The sequence below is a fragment of the Somniosus microcephalus genome, chromosome 1 (genome assembly GCF_052327205.1).
Source record: "Somniosus microcephalus isolate GS21.2 chromosome 1, FLI_Smic_1.0, whole genome shotgun sequence".
Classification (NCBI taxonomy): domain Eukaryota; kingdom Metazoa; phylum Chordata; class Chondrichthyes; order Squaliformes; family Somniosidae; genus Somniosus; species Somniosus microcephalus.
In genome coordinates this window covers 20,664,124-20,680,511 of record NC_140987.1, presented here as the reverse complement: position 1 = coordinate 20,680,511, position 16,388 = coordinate 20,664,124, and the positions used below count along the sequence as shown (strand labels likewise).

General features: G+C 50.4%; 1 long non-coding RNA gene across 2 annotated transcripts in view; it reads right to left on the bottom strand.

Moving 5' to 3' along the window:
- LOC147123975 (uncharacterized) overlaps nucleotides 1–16,275 on the bottom strand; it is a 21,770-nt gene extending 5,495 nt beyond the window's left edge. Inside the window, exon 1 of one of the 2 annotated variants that reach the window (XR_015074653.1) lies at nucleotides 16,104–16,275. This is a non-coding gene — a long non-coding RNA (uncharacterized LOC147123975). Of the gene's footprint in view, nucleotides 1–15,384; nucleotides 16,066–16,103 lie in introns of those variants that run through there. The other variant, XR_015074650.1, reaches the window with a different exon arrangement.
- Between the last annotated feature and the right edge of the window lie 113 nt (nucleotides 16,276–16,388).

Below are 16,388 nucleotides of genomic sequence, written 5' to 3'. Positions count from 1 at the left end.
GTCTGCAAAGGGATATGGATAGGTTAAGTGAGTGGGCAAAAATTTGTCAGATGGAATATAATGTGGGAAAATGTGAGGTTATTCATTTTGGAAGGAAGAATGAAAAAGCAAATTATATAAATGGAGTGAGACTACAGAATGTTGCGGTACAGAGAGATCTGGGGGTCCTAGTACATGAAACACAAAAAGTTACCATGCAGGTACAGCAATAATTAGGAAGGCTAATGGAATGTTGGCCTTTAGTGGGTATGGAGTATAAAAGTAGGGAAGTTTTGATGCAACTTTACAGGGCGCTGGTGAGACCACACCTGGAGTACTGCGTACAGTTTTGGTCTCCACATTTAAGGAAGGATATACTTGCACTGGAGGCAGTTCAGGGAAGGTTCACTAGGTTGATTCCTGGGATGAAGGGGTTGACGTATGACTAAAGTTTGAGCAGGTTGGGCCTATACTCATTGGAGTTTAGAAGAATGCGAGGTGATCTTATGGAAACATATAAGATTCTGATGGGGATTGACAGGGTGGATGCTGAAAGGATGTTTCCCCGAGTGGGGTTATCTAGAACTAGGGGGCATAGCCCATTTAAGACGGAGATGAGGAGGAATTTCTCCTCTCAGAGGGTCGTGAATCTTTGGAATTCTCTACCCCAGAGAGCTGTGGAGGCGGAGTCAGTGAATATATTCAAGGCGGAGATTGACAGACATTTGAACTACAGGGGAGTCGAGGGGTCTGGGGAGAGAGTGGGAAAGTGGTGTTGAGGCCGATATTGGATCAGCCAGGATCTTATTGAATGGCGGAGCAGGCTCGAGGGGCCGATTGGCCGACTCCTGCTCCTGTTTCTTATGTTCTTCACATTTCTCCACATTATATTCCATTTGCCATGTTCTTGCCCACTCACTTAGCTTGTCTATATCCCCTTGAAGCCTCTTTGCATCCTCCTCACAACTTACATTCCCACCCAGCTTTGTATCATCAGCAAACTTGGATATATTACATTTGGTCCCCTCATCCAAATCATTGTTGTAGATTGTGAATAGCTGAGGCCCAAGCACTGATCCTTGCGGTACCCCACTAGTTACAGCCTGCCAACCCGAAAATGACCCATTTATGTTTTCTGTCCATTAACCAATCCTCAATCCATGCTAGTATATTACCCCAATCCCATGAGCCCTAATTTTGTTTAATAACCTCTTGTGTGGCACCTTATCGAATGCCTTCTGAAAATCCACATCCACTGCTCCCCCCTTATCTGTTCTGCTAGTTACAACCTCAAAAAATTCTAACAGATTTGTCAAACACGGTTTCCCTTTCATAAATCCGTGTTGATTCTGCCCAATCCTATTATTATTTTCCAAGTGCCCTGTTACCACGTCCTTAATGATAGATTCTAGCATTTTCCCTACTACTGATGTTGTAGTGTATGTAACTGTTCTACCTTTAAGAGAACTATTGTATGTAACCGTCCCCCTTTAAGAGAACTATTTTAGGTGTGGCACTATTTGATCTTGGCTGCTGTATACTGTAATACCGACGGTGACCACACCGGTATATAAGTGCTGTGTCAGGATTTATTGGGCAGATTCGCCCTGACCTTCGAATAGTAAAGTCCTGTTAAAGTTACTCTTGTAGTCTGTGTATTAATTCAACATAATACCTACAGACTTTACAGTGGCGACGAGTTCGATCTTACCCTGCGGCAACAATACTTCCGAAGCAGTTAACGAGCGTCGAGAAGAGGCACCCGCCCTCGTCGTTCTGCTGAGAGAAAACTCGAGTCTGCAGAGCAAGGAAGAAGGAAGAATTCAGACACGAAGCCTTCCATCAGCAACAGGCACTGATTGTCCCTTCTGCCACGGTGGTGAGTGAGCCGATCCGCACGAGAAGCAAGTCGGCCATGGTGACTGTGAGTAAAGGGAAAATAAAAAAATAAACGGAGGATAAGGGCGGTGAACTCGACCACGGTCGGGGGAAAGGAGCCGGACAGAAGTCGGGCCCAGAGGCGCTGAGACTGGGGCAGCGTGGAGCACGGAAGCCGCGGTACAAGCGGGCTGGGAGACGCAACGGCGTCGTGAGACAGCTAGACCGCGACCGGCGAAAAAGGCCGGGCAGCGACCGAGGCCACGAAGCGCTGCGACCGGGATCGTAAGGCGCGGGAAGATATAAAAATAAATAAATCGCGGAGAACTCAGCCGCAGCCGGGGAGGAAAGCACCGGACTGCGAGAGGGCTGGGAGGGGCGATTGGAAGCCGCTGAGGGAGAGACAGAGCCCGAGCGAGCGGGAGAGACAGAGCCCGAGCGAGGGAGACTGAGCGAGATCCAGCCCGCGGCTGGAACTGTTCGCCGTCAACGGGTTGTCCCCAGCGCCAGTTGCCCTGCCGAGAAAAGGGAACAAAGAACGCACTGAAGCCGACACGCAGGCTGCAAACCCCGAAAGCCAGCGGTCGTCGCCCGAGGGAAAAAGCTTACCCTCCCGCCAGGAGAAGACAAGCGCGGGAAACCGCCATTTTGCCAGTAGGCGGGGAAGACGACAAGCGCGGGAAACCGCCATTTTGAAAAAAAAAAGTTAACGAACAAATTCGTTGTTGTTTCGCAGAAAGATAGTGAGAGATAGTGAAGATGCCTAAGCATGGTAACATCAACAACTTCGATTCCGAGGTGGAAGATTGGGCCACGTACGTAGAACATATTGAGATATATTGTGAGGCCAATAAAATAGCAGATGATGATAAAGCTCTCACCTTATTAAACGCAATGGGGGCCAAGACATACGGGCTATTGAAGCATCTTCTATCACCAGCTAAACCGGCGGATCAGACTTTCGCTAATATTGTTACTGCCCTGAAGGATCATTTGAACCCCACACCACTGATGTTGGCGGAACGATTCAAATTCTATGCGAGAACACAACGGAAAGAGGAAAGCAACGCGGAATACTTGGTCGAACTGCGTAGACTAGCGAAATACTGCCAGTTTGGGGAAAATCTGACAGAGGCATTGAAAGACAAGTTCGTGTGCGGGTTGTCGAAGGAAGGAACACAAAAGCGTCTGCTCGAAGAAAACGATCTTACACTTGATAGGGCTGTCCTTATTGCAGCATCGCATGAAGCCGCAGCGAGAGGCACAGCGGAAATGCAGCTGAAGGCAGCGGTACTCAGTGTGGATCAAATTACTTCGGGTACATCGAAATGTTATCGTTGTGGGAAGACAACACACGACCAGAACCAATGCTGGTTTAAAAACCAGGAATGTAGAAAATATGGCAAGCTTGGTCACATAGCTAAGGTATGCCGGTCAGGGAAGAAGACCAACAACAACAAAAAAAAGTCACCGCAGGAAAAGTACAACAAGCTACACAAGGTGGCTGAGAAGAGTTCAGATGAACAGAATTCGGATTCAGACCCAAACGGCCAGGAACTGGGTAGTCTGAGAATTCACAATGTGAGTAAAGAAACTGACCTACAAACTATATGGGTCATGCTAAAAATAGCCGGAGTCCGAGTGAAAATGGAATTGGACACAGGATCAGCCCTATCAGTCATAAATCGAAAGGATTACAACCGGCTATTCTCACATATACCCTTGAGAGATACTAAGTTTGTATTGCAGACATACACGGGGCATAAAGTATACCCCATGGGAAAGATAAGAGTCAAGGTGAGAGACAGGGGCAAAGAACACCCAGGAATGGATTTATATGTACTACCTGAGGGAGGACCACCACTTCTAGGATGGGAGTGGATCAAGAAAATAAACATGGAATGGCACTACCTAAAAGCAATAACGAGTGAGGACTCGGTGCAGCCAATCAGCTCAGACTCTGAAACGGATGACGATAAGACCAGCCCAAGTACGAAAGACAAGTCTAAAATGGACTTGCTGACTAAGGTTGGAAAAACGAAGGCGTGCATAAATGCTTATGCTCCAGAGGAGAACAAAGTTGCAGAACAGAATTCCACTGAACAACAACAACATAGTTTGACAGCGAATTCTGAGTCTGTCCAGGTTACAGACATATACATTACTGAGGAACACCGAGCTCGAACTCAACTCCATTGCAAATTACGACAGCAATTAGAACAATTGAGTTGCCGTCTCGAGCAAGAGATGAAAGCAATGCAAAAGTTCTTGGACACCGAATGGGAGAATCTGGAAAGACAACAGAAGCAGCTGAGGGAGAAAAGGGAGCAGGAGCACACAAACCGTCTGCGCGAGGAGGCCAAACGAATCAAAGCTGATTCGGGTTCTGAAGGTGCGTGCTCTAATCTGGTGGAACATGATGTTCAGCAACTGAAGGCGCTTGTTAGCAGGTTGCAGGCAGAAAAGGCTGAGTTGGTCGACATGACTTCCGAGCTCCTACTCAAGTTGGGTGCAGCATCACCGGACGATTCAATTGTGGAAATTCGAATGGTGGAGGCTGCGGATGATGGCGAAGTAGAAACAGCAAAGGAGCCCCAGGGCAAGGTTATAAACAGCCCTGCAGCTAATGGGAAACGGATGATGGCAGAAGAATTAACAGTCAGCCAACTCCTTCATATGCTGAGGGACAAGACTCTAAAATGGAAAAAACTGGAACACGAGCCTCAATCTTCAAAGAAAAGGGGTTCGGAGCTCTCAAAAGTTATTGAAATAGCTGAGGTGGCAACACAGACTGAGAAGACTGCAGCAGAGCAGCCCTTGGATGCCAAAAGTACGCTGACTCGCGTCAATGTAGAACAACGGAATGCTGAAACAGCTACTTCAGTAGAAGGATTGAATAGTCCGATCAATCAATCTCCGAATGAAGTTGAAGTATTGAAATCACAAATGAGGTCATTAGTAAAAGACTTGCAGGAAGCCCAGGAAAAGCGGGATGAAGCTGAACGCATGAAGAAGTCTCTTCAGGAAAGATGTCTGGATTTGGAACAAAAGTTGGCTAACGTCCAGCTGGGTAAGGAGGAAATAGAAGACCCTCTCGCTGGTCTAGCTCAGGACGACACCGAATATTACCATGACCTGTTGAGCGATACTGAATATTACGATGACCTGGTCTGCCCAGCTTGTGCTGAAAACTCCCAAAGTGCCGAAACCATGATGAATCACCTAAAGTCTAAGGAACATCGGGAGATGGTGGCGCTACTACGGGAAAAGGAGGATGAGAGGGAGGAACTGTGCATGCAGCTGGCAGCTGACAGTGGAGCCCAGAGAGTCTCCAGGAAGCAGAAAAGGAAAAGACGAAGCAGAAGACGATGACCATCTGAACCATTATCACCTCTACCAGATCACGCACGTAGTCCCTCCGAACGGAGCCAAATCAGTTGGGAAGTAGAGTGATATACCTATCAATTCCTCCAATAAAAGGCGAAGAGTTACGAAGGTGACTAAAGGTTTTTATTGACTAAATAACAGAGCCCACTCTCGTGGGTGATCCGATCCAAGCAGGAGGAATACCAGCCAGTCGCTCACCTTTATACCTGGCCTGGTGGGTGGAGCCAAGGCGGAGTCGGCAGTGGTCATCCCAGGTATAGCAGTGTGGCAAGAGGCGACCTCGTACCGTGATACAATAGTGGTCAGTGATACAGTTATAACGAACAGTGGTGAACAGTGCTAACTACTAACAGTGATACGATAGTGAACGTGGTTTACCACATTCACCCCTTGTTTAGAATTAAGTCCGGCGGGGTGAAGTGTACTACCAATTCTGGTAGGTCAGTCTGTCCGGAGGCTTCGTAAGCCTCTCCGATCGCCGCAGCGGTGGTGTTGCCTTATCCGGTGCTGGTGCCTTATCCGGTGTTGATGCTGGTGTTTGCGTGGTCGGCGAGGGCTCGTGGGGTTCCGGCATGCCGTCTACCTGGACTGAGGTTGGGGGGGGTGGTGGCGGTGTTTCCGGATCGGCTGAGGGTGCGAGGTCTCGTAGGGAGACAGTGTCCTCCCGCCCGTCTGGGTACGCCACGTAGGCGTACTGGGGGTTGGCGTGCAGGAGGTTCACCCTCTCGACCAGGGGGTCCGTTTTATGGGTCCTCACGTGTTTCCGCAGCCAGACCGGCCCCGGGGCGGTCAGCCAGGTTGGTAGAGTGGTTCCCGTAGTCGACTTCCTGGGGAAAACGAACATTCGTTCATGGGGGGTGGTGTTAGTGGCCGTGCAAAGTAATGACCGGATGGAGTGCAGCGCTGTCGGGAGGACTTCTTGCCAGCGGGAGGTTGGGAGGCCCTTAGACTTTAAGGCTAAGAGGACGGCCTTCCATACCGTCGCGTTCTCTCTTTCCACCTGACCGTTACCTCTGGGGTTGTAGCTGGTGGTCCTGCTTGCTGCAATACCTCTCTCTAGGAGGAATTGCCGGAGTTCCTCGCTCATGAAGGAGGAGCCCCGGTCGCTGTGTATATAGTTCGGGAACCCGAACAAGGCGAAGAGGGCATTCAGGCACTTAATGACCGTGCTACTGGTCATGTCGGGGCAGGGGAAGGCAAAGGGGAAACGGGAGTACTCATCAACGATGTTGAGGAAGTACACATTACGGTCAGAGGACGGGAGGGGCCCCTTAAAGTCGATGCTCAGGCGCTCGAAGGGGCGGGTGGCCTTGATCAGGCTTGCTCGGTCCGGCCTATAGAAGTGCGGTTTGCACTCCGCACAGGTCTGGCAGTTCCTGGTCATGGTCCTGACCTCCTCGATGGAGTAGGTCAGGTTGCGGGCCTTAATGAAATGGTAGAGTCTGGTGACTCCGGGGTGGCAGAGCTGGTCGTGGAGGGTCTGAAGCCTATCGATATGCGCGCTGGCGCATGTCATTCGTGAAAGGGCATCAGGGGATTCGTTCAGCTTGCCTGGCCGGTACAAGATCTCATAATCGTAGGTGGAGAGCTCGATTCTCCATCTCAAAATCTTGTCATTCTTGATTTTGCCCTTCAGCTTGTTATTAAACATGAAAGCCACCGAACGCTGGTCGGTGAGGAGGGTAAATCGTTTGCCTGCCAGGTAGTGCCTCCAGCGCCGTACTGCCTCCACGATCGCCTGGGCCTCTTTCTCGACCGACGAATGTCGGATCTCGGGGCCCTGTAGGGTCCTTGAGAAGAAGGCCACTGGCCTCCCCTCCTGGTTTAGGGTGGCGGCTAAGGCGAAGTCGGATGCGTCGCTCTCCACCTGAAAGGGGATGGACTCGTCCACTGCGTGCATCGTGGCCTTGGCTATGTCTCCCTTAATGAGGGAGAAGGCCGCGCACGCCTCCTCCGTGAGGGGGAAGGAAGTGGCTTTCAGGAGGGGTCTGGCTTTGTCCGCGTAATTGGGTACCCATTGGGCATAGTAGGCGAAAAGCCCCAGGGTTCTCCTAAGTGCTTTAGGGCAGTGGGGGAGGGGTAGCTCCATGAGGGGGCGCATTCTTTCTGGGTCGGGGCCGATGATTCCGTTCTCCACTACGCAGCCGAGGATGGCAAGGCGCGTGGTGTTAAACACGCATTTCTCCTTATTGTAGGTGAGGTTCAGCCGTTGGGCCGTACGGAGGAATTTCTCCAGATTCGCGTCATGTTCCTGCCGGTCGCGGCCGCAGATAGTGACGTTATCTAGGTAGGGGAATGTAGCCTGCAGTTCGTTCTGGTCAACCATCTGGTCCATCTCCCTTTGGAAGACCGAGACCCCATTAGTGACACCGAAGGGGACCCTAAGGAAGTGGTATAGGCGCCCATTCGCCTCGAAGGCGGTATACTGGCGGTCCTCAGGGTGGATAGGGAGTTGGTGGTAGGCCGACTTCAGGTCGATGGTCGAGAATACTTTATACTGTGCAATCTGATTGACCATGTCAGATATGCGGGGGAGGGGGTATGCGTCCAGCTGGGTATATCTGTTTATGGTCTGGCTGTAGTCGATGACCAGGCGGTTTTTATCGCCGGTCTTTACGACTACGACCTGGGCACGCCAGGGGCTGCTGCTCCCCTCGATAATGCCCTCTTTCAGGAGGCGCCGCACCTCAGAGCTAATGAAGGCTCTGTCCCCGGCGCTATACCGCCTGCTCTTGGTAGCGACGGGTTTGCAGTCAGGGGTAAGGTTAGCAAACAGAGAGGGTGGCGGGACCTTGAGGGTGGAGAGGCTGCAGGTGTTACGCGGTGGGCGGTTTAACGTTTGCTGGTTGTTGACTGTGAGTGGGGGGAGGGGTCCACCGTATGCTAGGGTTACGCTTTGGAGGTGGGATTGGAAGTCCAGCCCTAGTAGGACGGCAGCGCAGAGATGGGGGAGGACGAGGAGTTTAAAGTTTTTATACTCCGTGCCCTTAACCGACAGGGTCACGACACAGTAGCCGCTGATGTCCGTGGCGTGGGACCTCGATGCCATCGAGATTCGGCTGCGCGTTGGTAGGACAGAGAGGGAGTAGTGGCTCACCGTGTCTGGGTGGATGAAGCTCTCCGTGCTTCCGCTGTCGAACAGGCAGGTCGTGGCGTGGCCGTTCACTTTGATGTCCATCATTGACTTGGACAGATGGTGCGGGCGGGCTTGGTCCAGGGTGACGGAAGCTAGTGTGTAGCTGAGCGAGTCGTTGTCATCTGCGGGCGAGGCGGTCGGGCGTGGTGAGTAAAATGGCGTCTCCCACGAGGTAGGGCCCCATGAGGCACTATTGGGGTCGGTTGCCTTAATCAAAGATGGCCGCCCCCATGACTCATGTGTGGGGATGCTGGCCTCAGTTGCCCTAAACAAAGATGGCCGCCCCCATGACTCATGTGTGGGGATGCTGGCCTCAGTTGCCCTAAACAAAGATGGCCGCCCCCATGACTCATGTGTGGGGATGCTGGCCTCAGTTGCCCTAAACGAAGATGGCCGCCCCCATAGTTCGCATGCGGCACTGCTGGCCTCTGAGGATCCGCTCCTGCAGGCCTTGGAGAAGTGGCCTTTCTTCAGGCAGGTTTTACATATGGAGTTCTTGGCTGGGCAGCGCGACCTCGGGTGCTTCTCCTGGCCACAAAAAAAACAGCCGGCGGCCCGATCGCGGATGCCCGATGTCGGGGCCGGTGCCGGGGGTGGCGGGGCCGGTCGGGTCCGGGACGCCGACGCAGAGGTAGGTCCCGGGGGCGGCGCTGGGAAGGGTGCTGTGGTAGGGGTCGGGCCCGAGTCCCAGGGTCGCGAGCAGTACCTGGTGAATGCTTCCTGATCTTGGTGGGCCACTTCCAGGGAGATAGCGAGGGCTTCAGCTTTTTCCATGCTGAGGTCTTTAGCTTCCAGCAGTCTTTGCCGTGAGTACTCGGACCGTAGGCCTTTCAGGAATGCGTCGCGGATATTATCTTCAGTATTTTCGGCTGCCGACACCGATTTAAAGTCACAGTTCCTGGCGAGTGCATATAGCGCCTGTGAGAATTCGGCTACTGATTCTCCTGGCTGTTGCGGCCGTGATCTTAGGAGGTGCCTAGCGTACATGTAGTTTACCGGGGTCCGGTACTTCTGTTTCAGCAGGTTGATGGCGGTCTCGTAGGTAGTCATGTCCTCGATGAGAGTGTATACTCTCGGGCTCAGTTGTGCCTGCAGGACACTTAGTTTGGATGCCTGAGGGACGCTGGATTCTCTCAGGTATGATTCGAAACAGACCAGCCAGTGTTTAAAGTCTGCGGCTGAGTTTGCTGCTCGTGGGTTCAGGTCCAGGTACGGCGGTCTGAGGGCTCGCAGCCAAGCTGGCTGGTGTGGCTGTGCTCCTGGGAGCTGCGCTGGTGGCTCCTCCGCCGGTTGTGACTCGTTGTCGGACATCATTAAATTTAGTCAATAAAATTGATATACCTATCAATTCCTCCAATAAAAGGCGAAGAGTTACGAAGGTGACTAAAGGTTTTTATTGACTAAATAACAGAGCCCACTCTCGTGGGTGATCCGATCCAAGCAGGAGGAATACCAGCCAGTCGCTCACCTTTATACCTGGCCTGGTGGGTGGAGCCAAGGCGGAGTCGGCAGTGGTCATCCCAGGTATAGCAGTGTGGCAAGAGGCGACCTCGTACCGTGATACAATAGTGGTCAGTGATACAGTTATAACGAACAGTGGTGAACAGTGCTAACTACTAACAGTGATACGATAGTGAACGTGGTTTACCACATAGAGAAACTTCCCAAGGCAATCTAGCTGTTTGTAAAAGTCAACAATGCTGGTTCAGAAGTGAAGGAAGTTCAAGCTGTTAAGTTAGGGAAGGACTATTGGATGAGTCACTCCAGCAACGTGAACCGACTACCCCACAAGGAACTGCTACACCACGGAGGCATTGTCCGGACCGAGTCAAGAAGCACAGGAGACGCCTCCACAGAGACTGAATCTGTGAACTGTTTCCCGCAGAGACTGAATCTGTGAACTGTTTTCCGCAGACTAAATCTGTGAACTGTTTTCCGCAGAGACTATATCTGTGAACTGTTTTTACATGAAGTGAATATATGTTATGTTTAATGGGGAATAAGTATGTTGTAAGCTAAAAAGGGAGGATTATAGTGTATGTAACTGTTCTACCTTTAAGAGAACTATTGTATGTAACCGTCCCCCTTTAAGAGAACTATTTTAGGTGTGGCACTATTTGATCTTGGCTGCTGTATACTGTAATACCGACGGTGACCACACCGGTATATAAGTGCTGTGTCAGGATTTATTGGGCAGATTCGCCCTGACCTTCGAATAGTAAAGTCCTGTTAAAGTTACTCTTGTAGTCTGTGTATTAATTCGTCATAATACCTACAGACTTTACAGATGTCAGGCTAGCTGGTCTGTAGTTCCCCGTTTTCTCTCTCCCTCCTTTCTTAAATAGTGGGGTTACATTTGCCACCTTCCAATCCGCGAGAACCGTTCTAGAATCTATGGAGTTTTGGAAAATGACAACCAATGCATCCACTATCCCTATAGCCACCTCTTTTAAAACCCGAGGATGCAGACCGTCAGGCCCAGGGGATTTACCAGCTCAGTCCCATTAATTTCTCCAGTACTATTTTTTTTTTACTAATACTAATTTCTCAGTTCCTCATTCTCGCTCGACCCCGGGACGTCCTCCTGTAACTCCCCCAAGCAGCCATTCGTTACGCACAGGCCTCGGTAGGCAGCCCAGCGCAGCCCGATTCGGTTCTGCCCTCACCCCACCCCTCGGGCACACTTAAAACGAAAGACTTGCGTCAGACTGGCTGCTGCACGGCTCAGACACACAGCTCCGAGGGGGCCTGATAGGCATCTCACTGCCGATACTGATCAGTGAAATTCATTATTAATCATCAAGAGATTAGAAGCTTGAGATTATTTGATAGTTTTTTTGATATAACCGCATGTTTTAAAAAATTTAACTTGCGGAATATCTCGAGTTTATCAGCCGTGGCTCAGTGGGCAGCACTCTCGTCTCTGAGTCAGTAGGCCGTGGGTTCAAGTCCCACTCCAGAGGCTTGAGCACATAACCCAGGCTGACACTCCAGTGTCGTGCTCAAGGAGTGCTGCACTGTCGGAGGTGCTGTTTTTCGGACGAGACGTTAAACCGAGGCCTTTTGTTTGCCCTCTCAGGTGGACGCAATAGATCCCAAGGCACTATTGCGAAGAGGAGCAGGGGAGTCCTAGTCAATATTTATCCCTCAACCAACTTCACTAAAAAACAGATTATCCGGTCATTATCACATTGCTGCTGTGGGAGCTTGCTGTGCGCAAATTGGCTGCTGCGTTTCCTACATTGCAACAGTGACCGCACTTCAACAAAGTACTTTATTGGCTGTAAAGCGCTTTGGGACATTGAGGTTGTGAAAGGTGCTATATAAATGCAAGTCTTTCTTATTAACCCTTCTGAGGGGGCGACAGTTTCTTTACCAAGCCTGTAAAAAAATTAATGAACTGCCCGAGGGATTAAATGCCCCTTAATGAGGTTTTGAGGAAAGGTAAGGTGACTTATGATCGAGTCTCCCCTCTCGCAGTGTTGTCACGCTCACTCGTGTCCCCCTTTAGCCCTACCCGCTCCCTAATGGGTTACAGAGAGCTCCGCCTTCTCCTGGACATCCCACCTTTTCAATATTTTAAACATCTCTATCAAATCGCAGATTAATTTCCTCTGTTCTGACAAAAGCAGCTGCAATTTTTCAAACTTTCTTTTAATTTTGTATTTCCTCATTCCAGGCAGTAACCGATTGAATCTGTGCTGTTAACCTCTTGTTAAAGAGGAAGGTGACAGACCAGTGAATGTTGGTGTTCACAGAGATTTGGGGATCCTTGTACACGACTCTCAGTAAGTTAACATGCAGGTACAGCAAGCAATTAGGAAAGTAAATGGTATGTTATAGCCTTTATTACAGAGGGATTGGAGTATAAGAGTAAGGAAGTCTTGCTGCAATTGTACAGGACTTTGGTGAGACCACCTGGAGTACTGTGCAGAGCTTTGGTCTCCTTATCTGAGGAAGGATATACTTGCCTCAGAGAGAGTGTTCACCAAAGGTTCACCAGATTGATTCCTGGGATTGGGGGGATTGTCCTAGGAGGAGAGATTGAGTGGATTGGGCCTTTCTCTGGAGTTTAGAAGAATGAGAGGCGATCTCATTGAAACATATAACATTCTTAGAGGGCTTGACAGGGTAGATGCTGAGAAGCTGTTTCCCCCTGGCTGGAGTGTCTAGAACTAGGGGTCATAGTTTTAGGCTAAGGTGTCGGCCATTTAGGACTGAGCTAAGGAGGAATTTCTTCACACAGAGGGTGGGGAATCTTTGGAATTCTCTACCCCAGAGGGCTGTGGAGGCTCAGCCGTTGAGTATATTCAAGACTGAGAGCGATAGATTTTTGGGAACTAAGGGAATCAAGGGATATAGGGATAGGGCGGGAAAGTGGAGTTGATGTAGAATGTTCAGCCATGATCTTACTGAATGGCGGAGCAGGCTCGAGGGGCCGTATGGCCGACTCCAGCTCCTAATTCTTATGTTCTTAACTCAGCCGGCACGCTAATGGATGTTGTCATCAACTTGGGGGAATTTTGCAAGAAGGCTTTTCATTGCCATTAGTTGCAGTGGCCCGCTAGGTTAAAAATAATAATCACTGATAACCGCCTGTTAACAGAGTTGATAGGGTGGATAGAGAGGAACTAATTCCTCTGGTTGGGGGTGGGGGGGGGGGCGGGGTAGTCCAGAACAAGGGGGCATAACCTTAAAATTAGAGCCAGGCTGTTCAGGGGTGACGTCAGGAAGCACTTCTTCACACAAAGGGCAGTGAAAATCTGGAACTCTCTCCCCCAAAAAGCTGTCGAGTCTGAGGGGGTCAATTCAAAATTTCAAAAGTGAGACGGATAGATTTTTGTTAGACAAGGGTTCATGGCCAGCCCGATGCCTCCCCCGCTCAGCGACGACTGATTTCTGGATGGAGTCCCTCGCCAGGCTATAGGCCTCTAATTTACATATTTAAGGAGCCGAGGGTCGCCAACACTGATTGGACGTATTCCTGGAGGTTTCATCACATGACCTCTCACCTCCAACCTCCCCACGCTCCCGCCATGGGTCACCGGATATGTCCATCCTCACGACAACCCCCAGCCAATTGGAAAGCGATAAGGCTCTTCATGATCCTCTGGATGATACTTAACAGTGAAACAGCCGTTTTTCCCCCCCCCCCCAATGTCCAGCGTTTTTAAAAAGTGAGAAATTAAAGTTTTCAAAGAAAATGGCAAAAAAAGCACCAAAAAAAAATGTTCTTATGATTTTTCTCCTGAGTGTCAGCCGTGGCTCAGTGGGTAGCACACTCGCCCCTGGGTCAGAAGGTCGTGGGTTCAAGTCCCACTCCAGAGACTTGAGCACAAAAAATCTCCCAGTGCAGTGCCGAGGGAGTGCCGCACTGTCGGAGGTGCCGTCTTTCGGATGAGACGTTAAACCGAGGCCCCCATCTGCTCTCTCAAGTGGACGTAAAAGATCCCACGGCCACTATTTTGAAGAAGAGATGGGGGAGTTCTCCCCGGTGTCCTGGCCAATACTTATCCCTCAATCAACATCACTAAAAACAGATTATCTGGTCATTATCACATTGCTGTTTGTGGGAGCTTGCTGTGCGCAAATTGGATGTCGCGTTTCCTACATTACAACAGTGACTACACTCCAAAAGTACTTCATTGGCTGTAAAGCGCTTTGAGAGATCCGGTGGTCGTTAAAGGCGCTATAGCAATGCAAGTCTTTCTTTCTCCCGAGTGTTGCCTGTGGCTGTGTCCTGGTGATTATTATTTAATTCCTGAGGGTTGACAACACCAATAAGGGCCTAATGATGGTATTAGGTGACCACCTGGGATGCCTAAAAAAAAAAAAGGGCCCCACAAATTTAGCAGTGGGACCAACGCCTGCACTTGTGCCCGTTCTACGCCAGTTAAACAGGCACAGCACGTACCAATTCCTACCCCGTAAGCTGCCAAGGGATGTCTCAATGAGATCTCTGGTTGTAGAATATCGGCGTTAATCTGTGGAGCATTCGGGGGGTGGGGGGGAGAGAAAAGGATCCGATGACAGCTCTTAGGGTCAAAGCCCCGGCATCCTGCTAAAGATGCAGAAAAAGGCAAAAGCAAACAGGAGCGGGAAATGAAACTGAGAAATCCCGGGAGTTTCCTGCTGTCTGATAAGAGTACCAATTATTGGGCACTCGTGTTGGAACATGAGAGATCGGATAGAGATAGAATGAATTGGAAAATCCAATTACAGCAGAGAAATTCCTGTTGGAGGCCAGTTTGGGGAAGGAGAGAGGGGAAAGAACTGTAACATTTTTAGATTTTGCTTAGACGGTATAAATGTTTGCTCCGTTAATCCAAATTAAAATTGGGCAAAAATATCTCCTCCTGTGCCGTTTAATTTTTGTTTGTTCCTGGGATGTGAGCGTCGCTGGCAAGGCCAGCATTTATTGCCCATCCCTAGTTACCCTTGAGGTGGCGGTGAGCCGCCTTCTTGAACTGCTGCAGTCCGTGTGGTGAAGGTGCTCCCACAGTGCTGTTAGTGAGGGAGTTCCAGGATTTTGACCCAGCGACGATGAAGGATCGTCGATATACTTCCAAGTCAGGATGGTGTGTGACTTGGAGGTGGTGGTGTTCCCATGTGCCTGCTGCCCTTGTCCTTCGAGGTGGAAGAGGTCGCGGGTTTGGGAGATGCTGCCGAAGAAGCCTTGGCGAGTTGCTGCAGTGCATCTTGTAGATGGTACACACTGCAGCCCCGGTACGCCAGTGGTGGAGGGAGGGAATGTTTAAGGTGGTGGATGGGGTGCCAATCAAGCGGGCTGCTTTGTCCTGGATGGTGTTGAGCTTCTTGAGTGTTATTGGAGCTGCACTCATCCAGGCAAGTGGAGAGTATTCCATCACACTCCTGACTTGTGCCTTGTAGATGGTGGAAAGGCTTTGGGGAGTCAGGAGGTGAGACACTCGCCGCAGAATACCTAGCTTAAACTGCTTAATTCGTACGAATGGATAAATGTCCTTTGGGGAAAAAATCCTTACCTGGTCTGGGCCTATATGTGACTCCAGTCCCACACCAACGTGGTTGACTCTTATCTGCCCTCTGAGGTGGCCGAGCAAACCACTCAGTTGTATCAAATGGGATAGGCGATAAAAGCCGGCTTTGCCAGCGACGCAGGCGTCCCCGAGAATATTCACAAGCTGTTTAACTGTGTTCATTCTGTGACCATAGCCACCTGACCATCTTTATACCAGCCGATAGGGTGGTTAGTCGTATACGGCGAGAGGGTTTTAGGGCCTCCTCCAACCCATACGATGAGTGTGACCCCGAGATTCCAGTCGTTTGCCATTTTTAATTCTCCGCCGCACTCCCACTCTGACTTCACTATCCTCGGCCTCCTACACTGTTCCGCTGAAGCTCAGTGGAAGCTCGAGGAACAGCACCTCATCCTTCAATTACAGCCTTCTGGACTCAGTGAGTTCTGCAATTTCAGATCATAACCGTCGCTCCCATTTTTCCCCAGGACAGCAGGTGCTGGTAATGATTCTGCCATTCCCATTTCCACCTCCTCGAGCCATCTTTTGTTTCTTAACTTGTCCCATTACCATCTCCTTTTGCCTCGCACCATCATCCCTCTTGTCTCTTAATCTCTCCCGCCTTCCATCCTATCATAGATCTTTCCTTTTGTTCTTTCCTCTCCTCTCCCTGCCCCTACACTTGCATCTCCAACTTTTTCCAGTTCTGACGAAAGGTCACCGACCTGAAACGTTAACTCTCTTTCTCTCTCTCCACAGGTGCTGCTGAGTTTCCAGGATTTTTGGTTTATGTTCCATATGATGAGGGGGGGAGAGGGGGAATGGGTGTGACCGCCCGCACCTACCGGACGCGAGTATGGAAGACGCGATTCAGAGTCAGAGCTACGCCCGCCGGGACTGTCTGGAGCGGCGGTTTGAACCCCGCACCTTCGGAGGCAGGGATGCTACCGCGAGGCCAAAGGCGCGCTCCCCATGAATTAAATGAGTGGGCACAACCCACGCCCAGGTGC